Source organism: Piliocolobus tephrosceles, chromosome 5 (genome assembly GCF_002776525.5).
Source record: "Piliocolobus tephrosceles isolate RC106 chromosome 5, ASM277652v3, whole genome shotgun sequence".
NCBI lineage: Eukaryota > Metazoa > Chordata > Mammalia > Primates > Cercopithecidae > Piliocolobus > Piliocolobus tephrosceles.
The window spans coordinates 32,662,714-32,683,096 of record NC_045438.1 but is presented as its reverse complement, the minus strand read 5'-3'; the positions used below and the strand labels follow the sequence as shown (position 1 = coordinate 32,683,096).

Genomic DNA, 20,383 nt, shown 5'->3' with positions numbered 1-20,383 from the left:
AAAATATCTGCAATATCCAGAATTTATCAAATTATTAAAGATACTATTTCCAAATATCCAAAGGAAAGTATGATGGTGTGAGATATAAAAACAGTGAGCTGTGTGAAGAAAATCTTAGGACATTTAGCATAAGAATGGAAAAAGAGTAGTTGTTCTCAAATAACTGAAGAAAAAAGAAAATTGACAGAGTCAATTGAGGTCACAAGAAAGATCTCATGAAGCCACACAAAAAAACCACACACCTACACTGCAAAGTGTTGGGCTCTCCAGAAGATACGTGTCCAAAAAGGGAAGGTAGAGCTAGATAATTAACCGACAGTTAGGAGTGGCACAAAACAAGTCTTCCATTAGATGAAAGATGAGACTAGACTGATGGTTTTTAAGATTCCCATCTAATTCTAAAATCCCAGGAGTCTAACATATTAGATGAAGATACATTCTAGACAAACGTAGGAATTACACAGTAAATTTCCATTTTAATTCTAGAATTATTCTGTTAGTTTAGATAAATTATCATCAATTCTGAACTCCCCACTTTCCCTTCAGCATGCATTTGTGTTCAAAGGGGCAGTAATGGAAGAGAGTTAGATGCACTAAGGTCTAACAGTTGAAAACCTTGAACTTGTTGGGCAGGATGACATTCTATCACGAGGACATTTTTGTGTCTGGCCCAAGAGCTTATACTTTAGGAGTCAGTCCACAGGGTTGGCATTTTTGTAGTCTAGCCACATGAAGAAAATTTTACCAACAGTTTGCCTGGCCATAAAAAAACCTCGTATCTTCCAAAGAAAAAGACTGTATACTATACCACCCGTAAAACATTTAACAAATGCTTAAGTGAAAGCAAAAGTATTTGATGTACAAAAACCATCATTACATTAAGTTAAACAGAAAGTGAAAGTATCTTCATTACATATGTCTACCTACCATCTATGAGACTCAATCAAGATACTCAGTCTGAAGACTGTTAAGCAGGTAGCATTCATGTGAATAATTTCTTATCAAAGTGAATTATGGTTAAAAAAATCTACATTAAGAAAGCTACAAGGTACTGTTTTTTTAATGGAAATTAGTCAACAACTCTGAGGTTGCCAGCATCTACTTACTAAAAAAAAAAAAAAAAAAAAAAAAAAAAAAGGGTATTTTTTGCTTCAGTCCATGACATTATTTGTAATGGTGTTTAAAAGATGATGGGGAAAGATTTAAATGATACTGATTTTCTGAATGACTGCTTAAGAAAAGATAAGTTCAATGGTTTACACTCTCATGCAAAAGTTCTGGTCGAAAAAATGGAATATTTTGCAATGTAAGAAGATATAATTGAAAACCTAGCTTATCTTAATAATGTTTAAACAGTAGCCTAGTTAATATTTTCACTGTTTCGACGAATACCAAAATATATCTATAAAGTAAGAAAACTTGGATGCTGGCTGGGCACGGTGGCTCACGCCTGTAATCTCAGCATTCTGGGAGGTCAAAGTGGGTGGATCGTTTGAGACCAACCTGGTGAAACCTTGTCTTTACTAAAAATACAAAAATTAGCCAGGCGTGGTGGTGGGCGCCTGTAGTCCCAGCTACTGGGAAGGCTGAGGGAAGAGAATTGCCTGAACCCAAGAGGTGGAGGTTGCAGTGAGCAGAGATTGTACCACTGCGCTCCAGCCTGGGCGATAGAGTGAGATTCCGCCTCAACAGAAACAAAACAAAACAAAAAAAACACTTGGATGCTAAGACAGTAGACATGAATTGTAATGGAAGCTACACGACAGTGGACTAGTTCTGAACTGCTCCTGTTCTCATTTGTAAAACACAATACCATTTACCTCTCATGATTGTTTTGAAGAAAAACAACTCACAAATTTTGATATGCTCTATTAAAGTAATGTATTAGTCAATGCTAACAATAATATTAACTAATATACTATTGTGGATAAAGGAAAAAAGTGTATTTTACTGACTACAACCTTACATTTGGAAATTTAAACTCAAAGATAAGAAATTTGGCATCTGATTCCTTATTATACAAAAGCAAGTTTTATTTTGGATAGACTTCTTAATATTTCAGATAAATTGTCTAAATATACAAGATTTAAGGAAGACAGCACGTCATTTTCTGATTACATAAGAAATACTCAAATAGTCACCTGGCCAGGCGGATCATGAGGTCAAGAGATTGAGACCATCCTGGCTAACACAGTGAAATCCCATCTCTACTAAAAATACAAAAATTAGCTGGGCGTGGTGGCAAGTGCCTGTAGTCCCAGCTACTTGGGAGGTTGAGGCAGGAGAATCACTTGAACCCGGGAGACGGAGGCTGCAGTGAGCTGAGATTGAGTCACTACACTCCAGCCTGGTGACAAAGCTAGACTCTGTCTCAAAAAAAAAAGAAAAGAAAAAGAAAAAGAAAATAGTCACCCATAATCCTAACAGTGATAACTGATTTTTCCTATGCTCATATAAGCACATGGTTCTAAGCTCTAAATCCATATATTTATCTGTGCATATGCAACATGATTGGGATCATATGCACACGCTGTCTTACCTAGTCACCAAAGGATTTTATAAAAATCTTGGACAACCTGAGATATGAAAAGCCGCAATACTGAATTAATTGATTTTCCCTGAATACTAATGAGGGTGAACTTTTCAAATACAGTCAGTCATGTGCTGCCTAACAATGTTTTGGTCAATAACAGACCCATATAAAACCGTGGTCCATAATATTATAATACTGTATTCTACTACACCTTTTCTATGTTTAGATACCCCAATACTTACCATTATGTTACAACTGCCTACAGTACTCAGTAAAGAAACATGCTGTATAGATTCACTGCCTACAAGCAATAGGCTATACCATATTGCCTAGGTGTGTAGATTCTACCATCTGGGTTTATATAAGCATACTCTATGATGTTCATGTGACGACAAAAAACTCACTTCTCAGAACACATCCTTGTCATTAAGTGATGCATGACTATATTACTAACCATTTGCATTTCTTTGTTAGCTGCCTCCTATCTTCTGTTCATTTTCCTTCTAAGATTTCTTGTTGATTTATGGAAGCTCTAATATGTAAAGAATATTCACCTTTTGCCTGCTTAATCTAATTCATTCTGCTGAAAACAATTTATGCCCACTTCTACATGTGATACACTCCCACTTGTTCTATAGCTCAGCATCACCTTCATTCAATCAATTCTATAAAAATGAACTGGAAATCTAAGCATTAAGACCCATACTAGGGGATAGGGACCTGGTAGTGAACAGACTTGGTTCAGGAAACAGCAGATGTTCTCAGCTGAGTTAAGAGTATGAACTGCTCAGGCCTGAAGAAAGAATCAGCATGGCTACGGGTGGGAAAAGCGAAAAGGAAAGTGGCCTAAGACTAGGTAGAGATGCAGGGAGGGGTCAAATCATGCCTTCTATGCCATGTTCAGAATTTTCATGTTTATCTCAAAAGTAATGGTTAGCTAAAAGAGAAGCAAGACTGACATCACATATTTGCATTATAAAAATCTATCACCATCACTCTGCAATGGGAGGATGGACTGAAAGAGAAGAATGGGTAAGGGGGTCTAGCACAGCAGTCCAGGCAAGATGACAGCAGGAACACAGTGGTAGTACTGTTTGAAAATGCAAAGTAGTAGACAGAAGAGAGACAGTTTTTGGAGATAGAGTGAACAGAATTTTGTGATTGATAGGGAGATGGAGAATGACTGCAGGTTTGTGGCCTATTTACTAAGATAGTAAACACTGGAGAAAGGGCAGGCTTGCAGGGCAGATGAGAAAAGTAGGAGGGGTTAACAATTCTGTTTTGGACATCTTGAACTGAAGGAACTTGTGAGACATCCAAGAGGAGATACGGAGCAGTTAATCAGCTAAAAGTCCATTGCTCAGGACATGTCTAGGTTAAGACTGGAAATGAAAATTTGGAAATCCTAGTACAAAAGGTAATTAAAACCATCATGGGTGAAATTTAAAAATCAAAGGAACTCAGAAACCTGATCCTCAATACTAACCTAGAGTGTCCCTATTCTGAGTCCCATTTGGTCAATGGTAATGTTACTATACATATCACAGCAATTTTCCACACTACAAACTTTCCTATTTGTAGTCTCCTTGGTAGACAATAAGCTCCTCAGACGCATGATCAAATCTTATTTCTGTACCCCAGCCTAGGCACAGTTCCCAATGCACCATACACATCCAGTAAAATGTCTGCGGAGTTTAACTGTAAGCTTGAGGTTATTAAAAAGCAATGTTTACTCACACACCCACATGACACACACACACACAGGCACACACACACTCTCTATATTCTCCTTCTGTCTCCCTCTCAAGTTGAAGAGCTCAGCAGAATGCCTGGGTTAAATCTAGACTCTACCACTTACTAGTCATATGACTGTGGATAAGTTAACACCTTTGTGCCTCAATATCCTCCTCTGTAAAATAAGGCAGATAAACAGAACCCATCACAGTGTTGTGAAAATTAAATTTCATATAAAGTGCTTGGCACAGTACTTGCACATGATAAGCATTCAAATGTAGCTGTTTTATTGTTACTATTATTATATCTCCTTTCTTCATCTTCTATGGACGGAGAAATGTTCACAAATGGAAAGGATTTCTAGCTACTCACTGCAGTCCTCAAGCTTTGGAACACAAAAACAAATCGTATTCCTTCAAGTTTAAAAGCAAGTGGTAAAAATAAAGGATACAACTTTGATGTATCTATTTAGTGAAATGAGTACTAAAAAAAGCACTAAATTTAACAGTGAATAAAAAAAAAACACACACAAAACTCCAACAATAACAAAACCATCAAATCAAAGCAAATAGCTGTTGATCATGGGGTTCTTTTTTGGTGGTGCTGAGGGGAGTGGGGACAGGGAAGGTGGTGAAGGTAACAGGAAAAGATTGACCAAATCTACTACATGTTATGAAATAGATATTACGCTAAATTTTACTTCATTAGGTACCTGCAAAAAAGCAGGAAAATGAGAAGCATAATGGGTTTGGATATTAAACTGTGATACAAGTTTATGCTGTTCATTTCATTTAAATCATAAGGTATTTGCTTTCTTGAGCAGGTCTTACGTGTCCCTACTTCCCATATTACGGACTATAATTTCAAAAGCTAAAAAGTTTCATTTCTTTACAGAGAAGTTTGATATTTGTCCTAAGCTACCTATAAGTGACTATAAATCTATAAGACTAATGTTGCCATTAAATTAATGCTAACAAAACAGCCTAATTTTTAAAAGATTATTTTAATTTGCAAGTGTAAATGTTAATTCGCTACGGTAGCTAAACGACTGAATAAATCTTCTCATAAGTTGGCATCAGAATTGGCAGGCATCAAGATCAAGCTTCTCTATATTCTGATTTATTTCAAGGGTGTGAATGCAGGGCTCCAACTTGAAGCACTGATAACTCATCAAGAATTTAATCAAGAGAAAGCACTGCATGGGGAAAATACACAGGTGAAACTTCCTCTTTTGATAGTTTCAACTGTTTTTACAGGCTTACCCCTTATATAAAATGCTCTAGCATAGACAACCTGTTTAAAGGTCTATGTCACACACAAATGCCATTGTAAGAAAAGGAAGGTCAGATTATGAAATTAGCTACTTGGGAAAACAAAACAGAGCTCACATCTATAATCCCAGCACTTTGGGAAGCCAAGGCGGGCGGGCGGATCATGAGGTCAGGAGATGGAGACCATCCTGGCTAACACAGTGAAACCCCGTCTCTACTAAAAATACAATGGTGGCGGGTGCCTGCAGTCCCAGCTACTTGGGAGGTTGAGGCGGGAGAATGGCATGAACCCAGGAGGCGGAGCTTGCAGTGAGCCGAGATGGTGGCATTGCACTCCAGCCTGGGCGACTGGGCGACAGAGTGAGACTGTGTCTCAAAAAAAAAAAAAACAGAGTTCAAACATTTCTGGTTTAAAAAACAGTAAAAAATATACTTAAACAAAACAAACATGATTACATAATGAACACTCTTTCCACATGTAAGAACCATTAGGAATTTCTTATTTTATTCAGAACTTGTCAGATCTGAGTAACTGCTTGAAGGGTACGTCACTCAAAAAAGATAAACACAGAGAACTTGGCCAGAGATCAGAAGAAAGCTATATATTTTTAAAACCTGAAATTACGGTCTGTGAGGAAGTCAAGCACACTAGCACAACAGGAGGGTGAGTAATTTAATGATAATATACAAGTAAAAGAATGGGTTCTTACACAGAACACAAGAGTGATTAGGAAGTTTTCTGATTGGAACATTGGTTCTTTTTTTTTCTTCTTCTTCTTGAGACGGAGTCTCGCTCTGTCGCCCAGGCTGGAGTACAGTGGCGCTATCTCAGCTCAGTGCAACCTCCGCCTCCCGGGTTCACGCCATTCTCCTGCCTCAGCCTCTCGAGTAGCTGGGACTACACCATGTCCGCCACCATGTCCGGCTTTTTTTTTTTTTTTTTTTTTTCTATTTTAGTAGAGATGGGGTTTCACCATGTTAGCCAGGAAGGTCTCTATCTCCTGACCTTGTGATCCACCCGCCTCAGCCTCCCGAAACGCTGGGATTACAGGCGTGAGCCACCACACCCAGCCAGTTCTTAACTATTAAGAAAAAGACAAGGCCAGGCCTGGTGGACTCATGCCTGTAATCCCAGCACTTTGGGAAGCCAAGGTGGGCAGGTTGCTTGAGCCCAGGAGTTAGAGACCACACTGAGCAACATGGCAAGACTCTGTCTCGGCAAAAAAAAACACAAAAATTAGCCAGATGTGGTGGTGTGTGCCTATAGGCCCAGCTACTCAGGAGGCTGAGGCAAGAGGATTGAGCCTGGGAGGTCAAGGCTGCAGTGAGTTATGATCACACCACTGCACTCCAGTCTGGGCTACAGAGTGAGACTATGCCTTAAACAAATAAATAAAAAGACAAAACAACAGAAACAAGATAATAACCATGAAGATGCTCAAACTTCACAGATACAGATTTAACTGACCTTGACAGGGCCCTAATTTTGAAAACATTTCCAAGATGTTTCTAATAGGTAGTTGGTTGAGAAACACTGGGTTGAAACACCATCATAGGCAAATAAAATAATAGAATTTCCCTTTCTGTAAGTCCTTAAAAAGGGCTCTATTCTTCTATCAGTACTGTTTATCAGAGAACATTAAGACTTCTACACTCTGTTTACCATCCCTTGTTTCCCAAACTCCATTTCATGCTCTAAACCGGCATAATCTGTCTTCTGCCTCTACACAGTACAAAATGTTACAAATGAATGGCTCATTGCTGAATTCAATGGCACACTTGAAACTCCCTCCTACTCTAGAGCATAAAGCACTGGGAACCTCTGATTCTTCAACTGCTCCCTTGCCATGTCCTATCCCTGGCTTCTGAGGAAGCTTTATTGAATTCTCTCCCCATCTCAAATACTTCTCTGTCTGTTCCTCAAATCAGAAGTTCTTAACTGAAACCCATGCCAGACCCTGAACCCCCTGAAATTGCATACACACTAATCTGTATGTGTACCTGAGCAGGCCATTGTTTTTTTCATATTACCAATGGGTTTAAGATTGCTAAAGGTTATAAACCACTGCCCGAAATCCTTTTCCTCTTTAAACTTTCCAGGCCTCAGTTGCTATCTAGGAGCTTATGGCTGGCTCCTACATCAATCCTGACCTATCAGATATCTGAATCCATATTCCCAATCATCTATTAGGCATATCTATTAAAATCAACACATCCAAACAAAACTCATTAAGCACCTCAAAAAACCTTGCTCTATCTCCTCGTAATTTTGTGAATGGAGTGAGTCACAATTAACACTCGCTCACCTGAACCAGAAATTTCAGAATCATCCTTCATCTCTCATTCTTCTCCTCTGCTCAGTTAACTTTTAATCTAGCTTCTTTTCTGCATCCAAAGCAACAATGTTTTACTTTAGGCCAGCTCACGTGTCATTATGGCTACAGGCTTTTAATGGAACTCTCTGCTTGCATTCTCCATGCTCTAATCCATCTACCAAATAGCTACCAGGATTATCTTCCTAATTGTCTCCCTATCTGAAGAAGCATCTCTTGGCTCTCTTAGAACGAAAAACAGAATCTCATCTGCTTGCCTTGGAATGCAGTGGACTTCCCACCCCCGATCTTCCTTATATAACCTAACCTTCCACTTCCAACACACCTTAACATTCTAAGCTTTACACCATTCCTCTTCCAGTAACAGACCGTTTCCTGGTTTTATAGCTGTCTAAATTGTCCTTTAAGCACTCCTTCAACTAGGAAACTTTTACGCATAATTGCATATTTCATATGCAACTCACGTGAACCAAGCTCTGCGCGTAGACAATGGGAATATAGCTCAGAACAAAATGGTGCGGCAAGGAACTCTCATGGCAGTTGTATTTCAGTGGAAGAAAAAGACAACAAATAGGTTAACAAAATAATCAAGAGAACGTGATCTGTGTTATAAAGGAAACGAGATAACAAAAGAGAAACTTCAGGAGGAATGATCCAGGGAAGGTCTTTCAACTTTCTTAAGAGATAAGAAATAATTCTTGGCTGAGTGCGGTGGCTCACACCTATAACCCCAGCACTTTGGGAGGCTAAGGCGCACGCATCACGAGGTCAGGAATTCAAGACCAGCCCGACCAACATGGTGAAACCCATCTCTACTAAACACAAAAATTAGCCGGGCATGGTGGTGTGCGCCTGTAATCCCAGCTACCCTCCTGGGGCTTGAACTCGGCAGGGAGAGGTTGCAGTGAGCTGAGATCGCACCACAGCATTCTAGCATGGGTGACACTCCGTCTCAAAAATAAATAAATAAATAAAATAAAGAATCTTAAAAAGAGATCTTAAAGGATAAGAAGGATAAGAACTAGCCAGCCATATGAAACACTGGGAGAAGAGCAACCCTGCAGAGGGCACAGTAAATGAATGGTACTGTTGGTGTTATAAGTGTTTACTGAACTTGCAGACACCAAGTTCCTTGAAGATAACTGTTTAATTTAAATATGTGTCTTTAGAACTTGGCTCAATTGCTGGCATTTGGTCCTAAACTCAATAACAACTTGATGAATTAAATGAATATCTTAAGAACAACTGAGAAAGTGGTTTGTGGGGTTGGGGGCAGGTAAGTGTAAAGAGTAGGTATCTTTCACTACAGCAGTAAGAATCTGAGTAGCCTCAACCAACTCAAGTTCTCCAACAGTATCCTATTCTTACCTTATTTCACTTTCTGGTATGTTATACTTAGTGCTTCTACACTTAACAAGTTACTAATCATTTTAGGCCAGACCCCCAAATCCTGAAGAGCAACTGTGTTCCAGGAGCTTTTACAAATACAAAATAAATTTCAGATGTAAGAAAAGAATTATTTTAATTGAAACACACCTACTGACCTTCAGCATTTTTTATATTCCCTTTTCTCATCCTCTGAAAGTTACTATCTCCTTTACTTCATCCCCAAGGATTCTAACTCACCCATGTTCTATAGCCTATAGGTAATTCCACTACAGCTGGTCATCAGAGAATGTCACTTCCAAGATATCAACCATTCAGTTAAACAAGGTGTGATGATAAAGCCATTTTTCCTCTATTCCCAAAGAGAGAGCAAAAGTATATAACCAAGACAAACAAATTCGGAATATGGTTTCAGGCATTTGAAACTCAGTTCTAATTTTAAGAGGCCAAAACCAAAGGCCTAGAAAGAATAAATCGAGAGGCACATATTCTAAATGTACAGACAAATTAAATAATTATCCAAGTTGTTTTGTACTGCGCACTGAAGTGGAAGTTTCAAAATTACTGATCACAGCCAAGGAGTAGTGTTGAATTTCTTAAAATTAAAAAAAAAAAAAAAAAAAAAAAGCTGTCAGCCAAAGGCTTTCTCTGCTATCCTGGGACCTACAGATTCCATTAGCAATATAGCTTTTAATCTGTTGAGCCACTCAGCATCCCTTACTGAAGGCCTCCCCCCACCACCTCCCTACAAAAGAAGAGTAAAGAATAGAGTACCTTTAAGATTAGCACAGAGTGAGACTCCGTCTCAAAAAAAAAAAAAAAAGATTAGCACGCCAATTTCTGTTGAGGAAGGTCTGATGAATTAGTCATTGTGCCTTCAATATGGTTGTTTGTGATCCCTGCAACCACCCTAATCTGTAACTAGCAAAGATCCTGGAATGTGGTCAACCCACAAGCAATTAAAGTATGCTCATTACAACTTTCCTAGGTTGTACATGCACACAAGTCACTGGAAATGCCCAAGGAACACACTGCAGCCATAAGTAGGTGAGAGGAAAAACACTTGCGGCTCACCAGAAGTAGCTGACAAATTAAAAAGGATGGGGTGGTTCTTGTTCCACAAAAGCTTCAAGTTTGTTAACTGAGTTTCAAACAGTAACAGGCTCTATAAATGCTGTCCACAGTCATAAATCAAATCTCCATCTTCATATTTGCACTTTTGGGTTACACATTGACTTTATTATGTTCATATCTGAAAGACAGCAACATCTGTCCCTGAAAAAGAGTGTGACAGAAAGAACACTAGGTGGTCGGGTGCAGAGGCTCACGCCTGTAATTCCAACATTGCGAGGCTGAGGTGGAGGGACCACCTGAGGTCAGAAGTTCAGGACTAGCCTGGTCAATGTGCTAAAACCCCATCTCTACAAAAAATTCAAAAAAAAAAAAAAAAAGGCCAGGTGTGGTGGTGTGTGCCTGTAATCCCAACTACTCAGGAGGCTGAGGCAGGAGAATCGCTTGAACCCAGAAGATGGAGGTTGCAGTGAGCCGAGATCGCGCTACTGCACTCCAGCCTGGGCAACAGAGCAAGACTCCATCTCCAAAACAGACAAAACAAAAACAAAAACAAAAAGAAAGAACATTAGAGAAATATTAACAATGTGTTAGAATTTTGCCTCAAAACAGGCAAGTTTTATTGTGGACTACAGTACTGATAACCTTGGCAACTTGTTTTCCTAAAAATTTCCTAACACAGGCCAGACATGGTGGCTTGTGCCCATTGCCCATAATCCCAGTACTCTGGGAGGCCCAAGACGGGCAGATCACTGAAGCCAGAAGTTCGAGGCCAGCCTGGTCAATGTGGGGAAACACCACCTCTACTAAAAATATAAAAATTAGCGAGGCGTGGTGGCGCATGCCTGTAATCCCAGCTACTTGGGTGGCTGAGACACAAGAATCACTTGGACCTGGGAAGTGGAAGTTGCAATGAGCTGAGACGCCACCACTGCACTCCAGTCTGGGTGACAAGAGTGAGAGTCTGTCTCAAACGAAAAAAAATTTCCCAGCACAGTCCTCAGAGTATCTAAAACTAAAGGAAATATATATTTCTATCTATTTGGTGCAACAGTCATGATCATTTCCTTTCTTAAACAGGAAAACAAAAGTCACACCTCTAAATACAAGCATATTTGCCAACCTCCTTAGTGTGTGGAAGCTTATAAAAACCAGCTGAAACAAATAAAACCAGCACAACATGGAAGAAGGAATTATAACACTTTACCCTGTACATTTAAAGCAAAATATGCTTTTAATAATATATTTTATATAAACCTCTATAGTATATATTTTATAAAAATAGATTTCAACTAAAAATCAAGACCTGGATATTAGCCAGAATAGAAAAGAACAGTCTGCAATTCACTTTGTTTAGGCAGAAACATTTATTTTTAGTCAGCAGTTTCCAATGTCCACACAACTAAACTAAAACATTTGGTCTTCACTTTTTAAAGTTAGTTATTTCAGCAGCAGCCTAAACAAAACTATAATTATCAAATTATTTTCCTGATTAGGTAGCTTCAGTATTTGTTTTTAGCCTTACCATTAACAAAACAATTTTGCAATCCTACGAAGTCATTCTTGAGCCACTTGAATTACTGCAGCAGAGCAGCAATTTTAGCTACCACTAAAATTACAAAAAAAGCTACTATTAGAACATTTATAGTGGCACAGAAAGCTCACAATACAAGGCTTTACACTGATGCTAACAAGTTTCAAATTTACCATCAACTAAGATTATACAAGTAAAAAATGGTGCCTTCTAAAGAAAGCCTAATTCTGTTAAATGAAACCATTGGGGTTTATTCCTTTTTTTCAGAAGTATCATACAGCTAAACAAGTCAAGTCCACAGGGAAACAGTATTTCAATAGCTGCAACACAGTGCCAGCCCAGGCTTTGTTGGCCTTCCTTTTCCAAGAAACAGAGATGCCTCTCTTTACTTAGTCCATCTGCCATCGGTGATAACCAGATGCCTGTGTGACAATTCAAAACTTAAAAAAAGTACTTCCCCCTCCTAAAGCCTAATAGCAGAGATGAGTCCAATAGTCAGTGATCAGAAATAAAAAGAATTTCAATGCTCTAGTAGAAAGCCTCTCAACCAAAGAAACAAAGCATCCAAGTGGTCCAACAGTTCACCTTTAATATACTATCCAGTGCCACTGCTACTAGCACCTGCTAACACTTTTTTAAGCTTTTAACTAAAGTTCTAAGTCCTTTACGCTTAATTCTCACAGCAACCCTGTAAGGTAGTAGTAGTACTAACCCCCTAGTACAGAAGAGGAAACGGGGCCTCAGGGCAGTGAGAAAGCTATTTAATATTTAAGGCCATGCCATTAATTAAAAGCACAGCCATGATGCTGAACACAGGCAGCCTGCACCCAGAGTCCGTACTCTTTAAGTGTTGTACCAACCCCAATCTCAAGGAAAAGTAAGTGATTCTCATCAAAACTCGTCTCACAATGAAAATACTTGCAATTTATCAGGAGCGGGAATGTTAAAACCTGATTCTTTGCAACCATTTTATTAATAGTAACACTTTTTTTTTTACTGCTTTTAAGACTTAAGTCCTATCTAGTGAGTTAAAAAACAAAAACATACCGTGGGCCAATGTCTACACACAGATGTCTATCTTGTGCTAAGCGCAATTCAATGCTGAAGTCATCCACGTATGTCCTAAGAAAACTCTGTCCTTAAAACCAGTTCAAAAATCTGGTTTTCAGTATTTTTTAATTAATGGATGGTAAAAGTAACCAACAGCCAATCTTCTGTGCTGTACTTTTTGATGAAATTTTAAACAGCTTCATTATTGACTCCCACATAAAGGCACATCTGAACTGCCCCAGAAATCACCCTATTGAGGTTCTTTTTTTTTTTTTTTTTTTAACATTTAATGGGATCCATAGCAGCATGTTTCAACCCACAAAACCAGCCATTTAAACCAAATTCTCAACTTTATCCCCCTTTAGTCACAGATGAGTAGAATTTCTGACGTGACCTGATTCCTTTCCACTAAAGACATACTTCCGGAATCTTGCTTTTTCGCAACTATACAAACACACAAACTCCATCTGTCTTCTAAAGAAAAAGACTGACTGGTTAATAATACAAAAATCAAATCTGTCTACGTAGCCTGGAAAAACCTTAGATATGTATACTGTCTCTCATCCTTTTGAAATTTTCCAAAGTGGTAGCCACGTGACAAGAGCAAATATCGTGTCTACTCAAGTGAAGGTAGTCCATCATTATCTTTATTGTTTGAATTGGTTGGAAGAAGGCTCTAATCATACTTGAGAAAGTGTCATTGCTTATAATTTGCATGCCCACAGCCAGAATACAAAGTTGAAATTTTAGGCATCAAGAATTAGGTTTCAAAAAGGTTCCCTTAATCCACTAGCTAAGCTCTTGAAGTGAAATAAACAAACATGTATCTCCTTCTATTAACAAGGTAATCTTCAAAATACACACACAGGGCAGGAACATACAATATGATGGCAACTCATACTCCTGATCCTCAAGAAACTTCTAATTTAGCAGGTATGATGAAGTCCATTCACCAATAACAACAGTACCAGGCAGTATGTAATAAAGAATTTAAAATTCATATCTGTGTGTGTCACATTTTGTTACACACATAGGACATTTCTGTGCTATCTACAAGTGCACAAAAAGCACCTGAAGGGAAATATCTCTTTCATCCAGCTTTGCACACCTGACACGACACCAGGCATACAGAAGGTGCAACAAAATGGATGTAAGTTTCAGGGAATCGTTATTAGTTCGAATGTCACAATACAGCTAAAATTTGAAAACACCAGAGATTTTAACTCAGAGACAATGTGGAAACATTCTACTACAAATTCTTCTAAAAATCAGCTGCAACGTCTGTATTTTATAGCAATAATTTCATCACATGGTCTATGATGAAACAGAAGGAAATCAATCACCTAGGTTATTACTGGTCCCCTTCATCTAAAACCAGTCCTCATGTTCACTCAACTAGATTATACAATATTTTCTGATTTTTAAATAATGTGCCACGTCCACGAGAAGAACTCTCTCCAAAAACATTCAGCTATACGTTTCATAAGTATTTGTTCTACTTCATAGCAAATTCTGCATTCTATATGTGTTCTTCCACAAAAATGTTGATGTGACAATTTTCTATGTTAAGAATAACTTGGGGAAATCAGTATAAGTAGTTCCCTCAAATTTGGCAGAATATAATTTCAGTCAAGATTGATTTTAAGAATAATTTTTTTAGAATAAGAATCATGAAAATCTAAGGTTCAATTTAAAACACACAACAGGCTCTGCAATACTTTTTTTAAAAGTGACTGTCAACAATTACTGTATTACCATTTGGACTTCTAATGTCTTTCATTCTGCTAAGTTCAAAAATTTTAATATACCTTATTTTAATATAAGCTCTTGAGTTTCAGCACAGGCTCTTAACCTGTTGTATTCACAACCAACAGTTAATTCAAAATGAATACAGAACATCCAACATGACAACTCCAATTTTCCAAATAAAGAGGAGGGGTACAGAAGGAAAATGCAACAGATAAAATCCCATTAATGAAACGCATATGCAGGCGAAAGACACGTTGAAAATGCCATAAGAAACAGAAATGATACAGCATAAAAAATCATTTTTGATTGGGACATGATTAAGAAAAGAGAGTAACTAAACCACCACCAAAGTTGGGAGTATTGGGGCGTAGGAGGGAAGGGAAAGCAGACACTGGATTGCTCATAAAGGTGGAAGCTAGGGCTTGACCCTCCCTCAAACAATGAAGAGACAGACAACGGCAAATAAGGTCTAGGTCAAGTGAGTCTGATGGCAGCCCTAAGGTTGAGGGACACTTTGTCAAGTCTCATATGCACAAAGATAATCCCAGGACTCAACATCCACAGCCTCAAGTATGGTTATCCCAGCATATCTTTCATAGAACTGCTACAAAGATTAAGCAACAGTCTTTGATTCATTAATCTATCTTTTTCTTCTTAGAGTCTTAAAATGCAACTTAAGTTTCCCAGTGTTCACACTTTCCATCCTGTCCAATTCTTTACACATGAATGAAATTCCTTTAACAGACACTGGATCTCAATTCCATATTAAAAGCTTAAGATGAAAACGCCTGAGTTAAAACTATATTCTGGCTAGCCCTCATTCAGGAATAAGCCAATCCAATCAAGGGCACATAGCAGTAGGTCACTAGTTTCTGATACTGATTTTGAGGGCAGAGGGTATGTAAAGAGGAGGCTGGGGAAAGGATGACACCTTTTTGCTTAGGAGAAGTCAGGTTTAACAAAAGGGGTGGGGGACAAACAGAAGCTGTGGTTGACCTAATTGCTCCTATGATTTATCAATTTTATTTTCATCTTTAATCTTCAACTTTACATAAAGAACTTTATACGTATATGTGGCCTTTTCATTGTGCTACAGGAAAACCTCATTTACTCACCTAAAATGATTTTGAAAAGTATAAAACCATTAAGCAGCTTGTGCTATAAGACTAAAGAGATAACATAAACTGGTATTTCACTGGGCATACCAAACTGTGAATAAGCCTTTCAGCCAGATAGTGTTAACAGTCACTTCTCAATTGGAATGAACTGCCATTTTCTCAGAGACTGCGAAATTATGCCAGGATGGCTGAATCTTCTTATATGTCTGTCTCCTTTTAAATTTCCCCAGAGAATCCACATTGCTTACACACACACACACACACACACACACACCACCACCAAGCTTACTCCCTTTTCTTGAGTCACAGTTTTAAGGCACTGTTCTAAACCCTACATACAGAAGCTCATGCACTTACTGCCAGTGTCGCTTTGGAACTGCAGGTGACAGATGCAGTCAGAGAGCTCACAGATGTGGACTGACTGCGGTTTGAGTCTTATTGCAGTGAGCACATTGACAGAGCCTGCAGATGCACATCTCGGCAGGAGAGATTTTCTTTTTAAGCACTCATGCCCTATTAGATTTACTTTTAGGGCTTTTATTGGCTATTTTTATCACTTATCCCGACTCTCATCCCTGCTTAGCCCTACCCACAATTCATTTTCTGTTCTTCAGTTCTAGATCCTTCTCCATCAATCCTAATTTTGGTCAACAATAATAATAAAATAAAGCGGGGCTGCCGGCATTGCCAGAACCAGAAACCGACGAAGCTGCTTTTGGGGAGCTACTAGAGAGGCCGCTGGAAGTTTTCTGAGAAGCAACGGACCCCTAGCATCTTTGCACGGTCCCTCTTCCCCTGGGTGATGACTCCAGAGACAGACGAGGAATCTCCCTTCCCTGTCTTTCCCAGTGGTGGCTTAAACGAAACATAAACCCTCTTTTTTTATCCTACACTAGGTTCGATAACGCTCCCAGGTACGGACGCCCCACCCCCAACCCGTTATCCCTAACAATATCGCCAAATATCGCCCGGTCCTTTTCAGAACTGAACCCTCCCTCGGCCACCGGACCGGTTTCCCCCACCTCAGCGGCTGCCCTCCAGTCGCCCGCCCCCAACACATCCCACCCTAAGTCTGGCCCGGGCTCCGCACATGCCCACCCCGCACCCAAGACGCCCCGCACCCGGTGCTCAGGCCGCTCAGCCGCCCGCGCTCCCCGCGTCCAGGGTCGCCTAGGGGGTTACCGTGGGAAGAGGGAGCGGTGGCTGAGGACGCGGCGGCAGCGCTGCTGCCGGTTGCGTCGGATGCGAAGGAGAAGCTGGAGGACAAGGATGAGGATGAGACGAGCGCGCTCCCCAGTCTCCATGGAACTCCCGCCCCGGCCCGTTGCTAGGAGCCCCCGAGGCTCGGACTCCGTCTTCCCCGCTTTGTTGTTCCGGGTGCGAGGCGGCCGCCGCTTCCCCGCGACAATAAATAGACAAGACGCTGGGTAGCATAGAGACAGCGCGCGTGGGCTAGAGCGCCGCCGGACAGGGCGCTCCTGGGTGCCTCGCTAGCCACTCATTTCCGGCTCTCACTGCTCCCGTCACTTTCCCCGTCCCCCGCCCCCACCCTTCTTTCCTCCTTCCTGGTCCCCAAATCAGGCCCCTCCTGCCCACCCCGCTGGGCGCGGCGTGGGGTGAGAGGTGGGATGGGGGCGGTGCTAATGGGCATCGGACTAGACTTTTTGTTTAAGAACCGCTTGAAAGGGTTCTGAAAACACCATGAATCCCTTGTATATTTTTAGTTGATATCTAAACATGTGTAGTAATTTCTGGCATACAACCGAATATTTAGGTGGACTTTTTTGTCAAAACCGTAGAACTTTATCATTAGCTCATTAAATGTATACAAAAGGTTCTCCCCACCCCCCCGTTATATAATTGGCAAAGCTAGTCCTTACCGACCAGACGAGACTTGTCTTCTGCCTGAAAAAAGTCCTTCGCTTTTTCAGTTAAAATGAACCCGTTAATTTATGATGCCGCGATAAATTCCCCTAGTGAGATTCCTCACTAGGCGAACTGGAATCCTGGTCTTAGAGCGACAGGGGATGACAGATGACAGACAGAGGGAAGGAAACGGTGAGAGATGGAGGCACAAGGTGTGGCGAGACGGAGGGATAACGCAGGAACGTATGCCACTTCTGTCGCCTGTTCCTTCCACATTCCTTACTCTACGTGGGTTTGCGGTCGGGACTGTCCCTCGGGAACCGAGAGGCGGATCCAGGAAGGATGGGAGGTGGGAGAGGGCGGATGCTGGCGAGGACTCAGGCCTCCCGGGGTAGGAGGACGTCTAGGAACGGAGACCCTCCGCGGCTCTGCGCCCAGGTAGCGCTGCAGGGGCCGGGACCCCGGGGGCGCACACTGGCCCGTTTGAACCGTCGCGCTGGGGCCCGAGTGCGTCCTCGGGGTCCCTCGGGGGTGGCCTGAGAGGCGCTGTCCGCGGGAGCGAAAATCGCGTAACGGCCCTGAGAGGGCCACGCCACGCCGCGCGGAAGCTCCTGGCTCCCAGCCCCACGCTTCCCACTCTCAGGCCGGCATCGGCCTCTCCACCAGAGCTCGGCTGCAGTCAGAAGCCTCTGGCGTTAGTTGAGGTCAATGGCAGCCCTGATTTAATTATTAAAAGACCACGCCGAGCCGGGTTCATGGGTACCTGGCCTCTGATTGGTGGGAATCAGATGAAAAAAAAGGAAATGCCACCGCCTTTTTAAAAGAGAAGACGTGGGCTGAATTCTTGGGGTTTTGGCAGTAGGCAACATTTGGGTATTTCATTATTTACAAGATCTCCAAGGATGCCTCTTGATTTTTTGCTTTCCCCTCTGAGTGTTCAGAAACATCTGAGCATTTGAAAGCTCTGTAGAATGATGGAGTTTGTTTTCATTTCTGTACCACTTTATTTTTCAAGGGATAGTAATTATAGTTGGGTCAGGTTTAATGAAGAAAGTGAACAAGGGGCTGGGTTAGAAAGTAATGGCTGCGTGGTGGTGGGGAGAGGACTTTTAGGAGGTAACGTCTCAGCCAATTTCTAAAAGGGATGGGAGTGGGAAGGATGTATATAAAGTGTTCCAAGCAGAGGGAACAAGATATGCTGAGTACTTGCTGTGCTGGGGTATTAGTGTGGCTAGGCATCAGGAAACAGAGCAACGGAAGAATGATAGCCATTGAAATTGGAGGGAAATCAAGGTCTTGAACTTTCTAGTGCCTTGTAGACCGTGGAAGGAGTTTGGACTTTCTTCCAAGTGCTAGGGAAAATGGGGTTTTAGGCTGGAAAGTAACATGATTTACCAAGGAAACGGCAGGGGAAACTGTGTATTCCAGCGGCTACTGCCACTGCTGAAAAGTCAACGTTACAGCAATGGCGACCAGTTCTAAGGTCGTTACGAGGCATTCTCCTTCAAGGGGACCAGCCAAATACCTAGAAGCAGGAATGTCAATTACTTTAGACTCCCTTTTGTCATGGATCAGCCAATAGTTTGCTTCCCTACACTAGTTCCTCATTCTGGAATTGGATTTGGTTTTGCTGCAAGCACTATTCCCTATTAATTATAGACCTATTATGCTATTCGGGTGATGGTTAACACTAAAAGCCCAGATTTCAACCACTACGCAATATATCCATGCATCAAAACTGCACTTGTACTTCTAAATTTATACAAAATAATAGACCTATCACATTATCCCGTACACCATTCTTCTAACCAAAGGCCATGGGCTTCATGTGACCCATTATTCCGGTGCCATCTAGGAGACAATGCATTGTAAAGTTAGAATATGCAGTATATGTTCTTATCCAAAACTATTGATCAGTACAGAAATTGATAACCTAGAAATAGGGAATTGTGATTGCTGACCCTTGTATTAAGGTTTTCTAGAGGGACAGAAGTAATAGGATATATCTATTAGGATAGATAGATATATCCTGTTATATATGTATATACTACTTAATAAAATATATATGGGAGTTTATTAAGTAGTAAACTCACATGATCACAAGGTCCTACAATAGGCTGTCTGCAAGCTGAGGAGCAAGGAAGCCAGTCTGAGTCCCAAAGCTGAAGAACCTGTAGTTCGATATTCACGAAGCATCCAGCATGGGAGAAAGATGTAGGCTGGGAGATGCAGACTATAAGACAGTCTAGCCTTTTCAGGTTTTTCTGCCTGCTTTTTATATCCTGGCCATACTGGCAGCTAATTAGATGGTGCCCACTCAAATTAAAGGTGAGTCTACCTTTCCCAACCCACTGACTCAAATGTTAATCTCCTTTGGCAACACCCTTGCAGACACACCCAGGATCAATACTTTGTATCACAATCCAATCGAGTTGACAATCAGTATTATCCATCACAACCCTAAAATGTAGAATTGGCTTAGTAAAGGAGGTGGGGACAGTGAGGAGTCATTCATCCCATGCTTGGAAAGTAGCAAGTTTTATTGGTTTTATTGGTGCTACTGAAAATATGATGTACAGACCAAAGCCAATCTGCAAGCTCTACTAGTCAACAATGAAATAGATATAGAAATTGAGAGGAGGATTTGGAAACTTAATAATTTGACATCAGAGGGCTATCTAAGCATGCAGTTTTGTATTTATGAAAATATTTGTCTGCAATGGGTTGATAATTAAAAA

The 20,383-nt window shown here is 40.7% G+C and overlaps 1 protein-coding gene across 2 annotated transcripts in view; it reads right to left on the bottom strand.

Annotated features, from left to right (window-relative positions):
* TBPL1 (TATA-box binding protein like 1) overlaps window positions 1-18,364 on the bottom strand; it is a 36,272-nt gene extending 17,908 nt beyond the window's left edge. The window contains exon 1 of one of the 2 annotated variants that reach the window (XM_023230637.1): window positions 17,660-18,364. The gene's annotated coding sequence lies outside the window, so the exon portion shown is untranslated. Of the gene's footprint in view, window positions 1-16,961; window positions 17,223-17,659 lie in introns of those variants that run through there. The other variant, XM_023230636.2, reaches the window with a different exon arrangement.
* Between the last annotated feature and the right edge of the window lie 2,019 nt (window positions 18,365-20,383).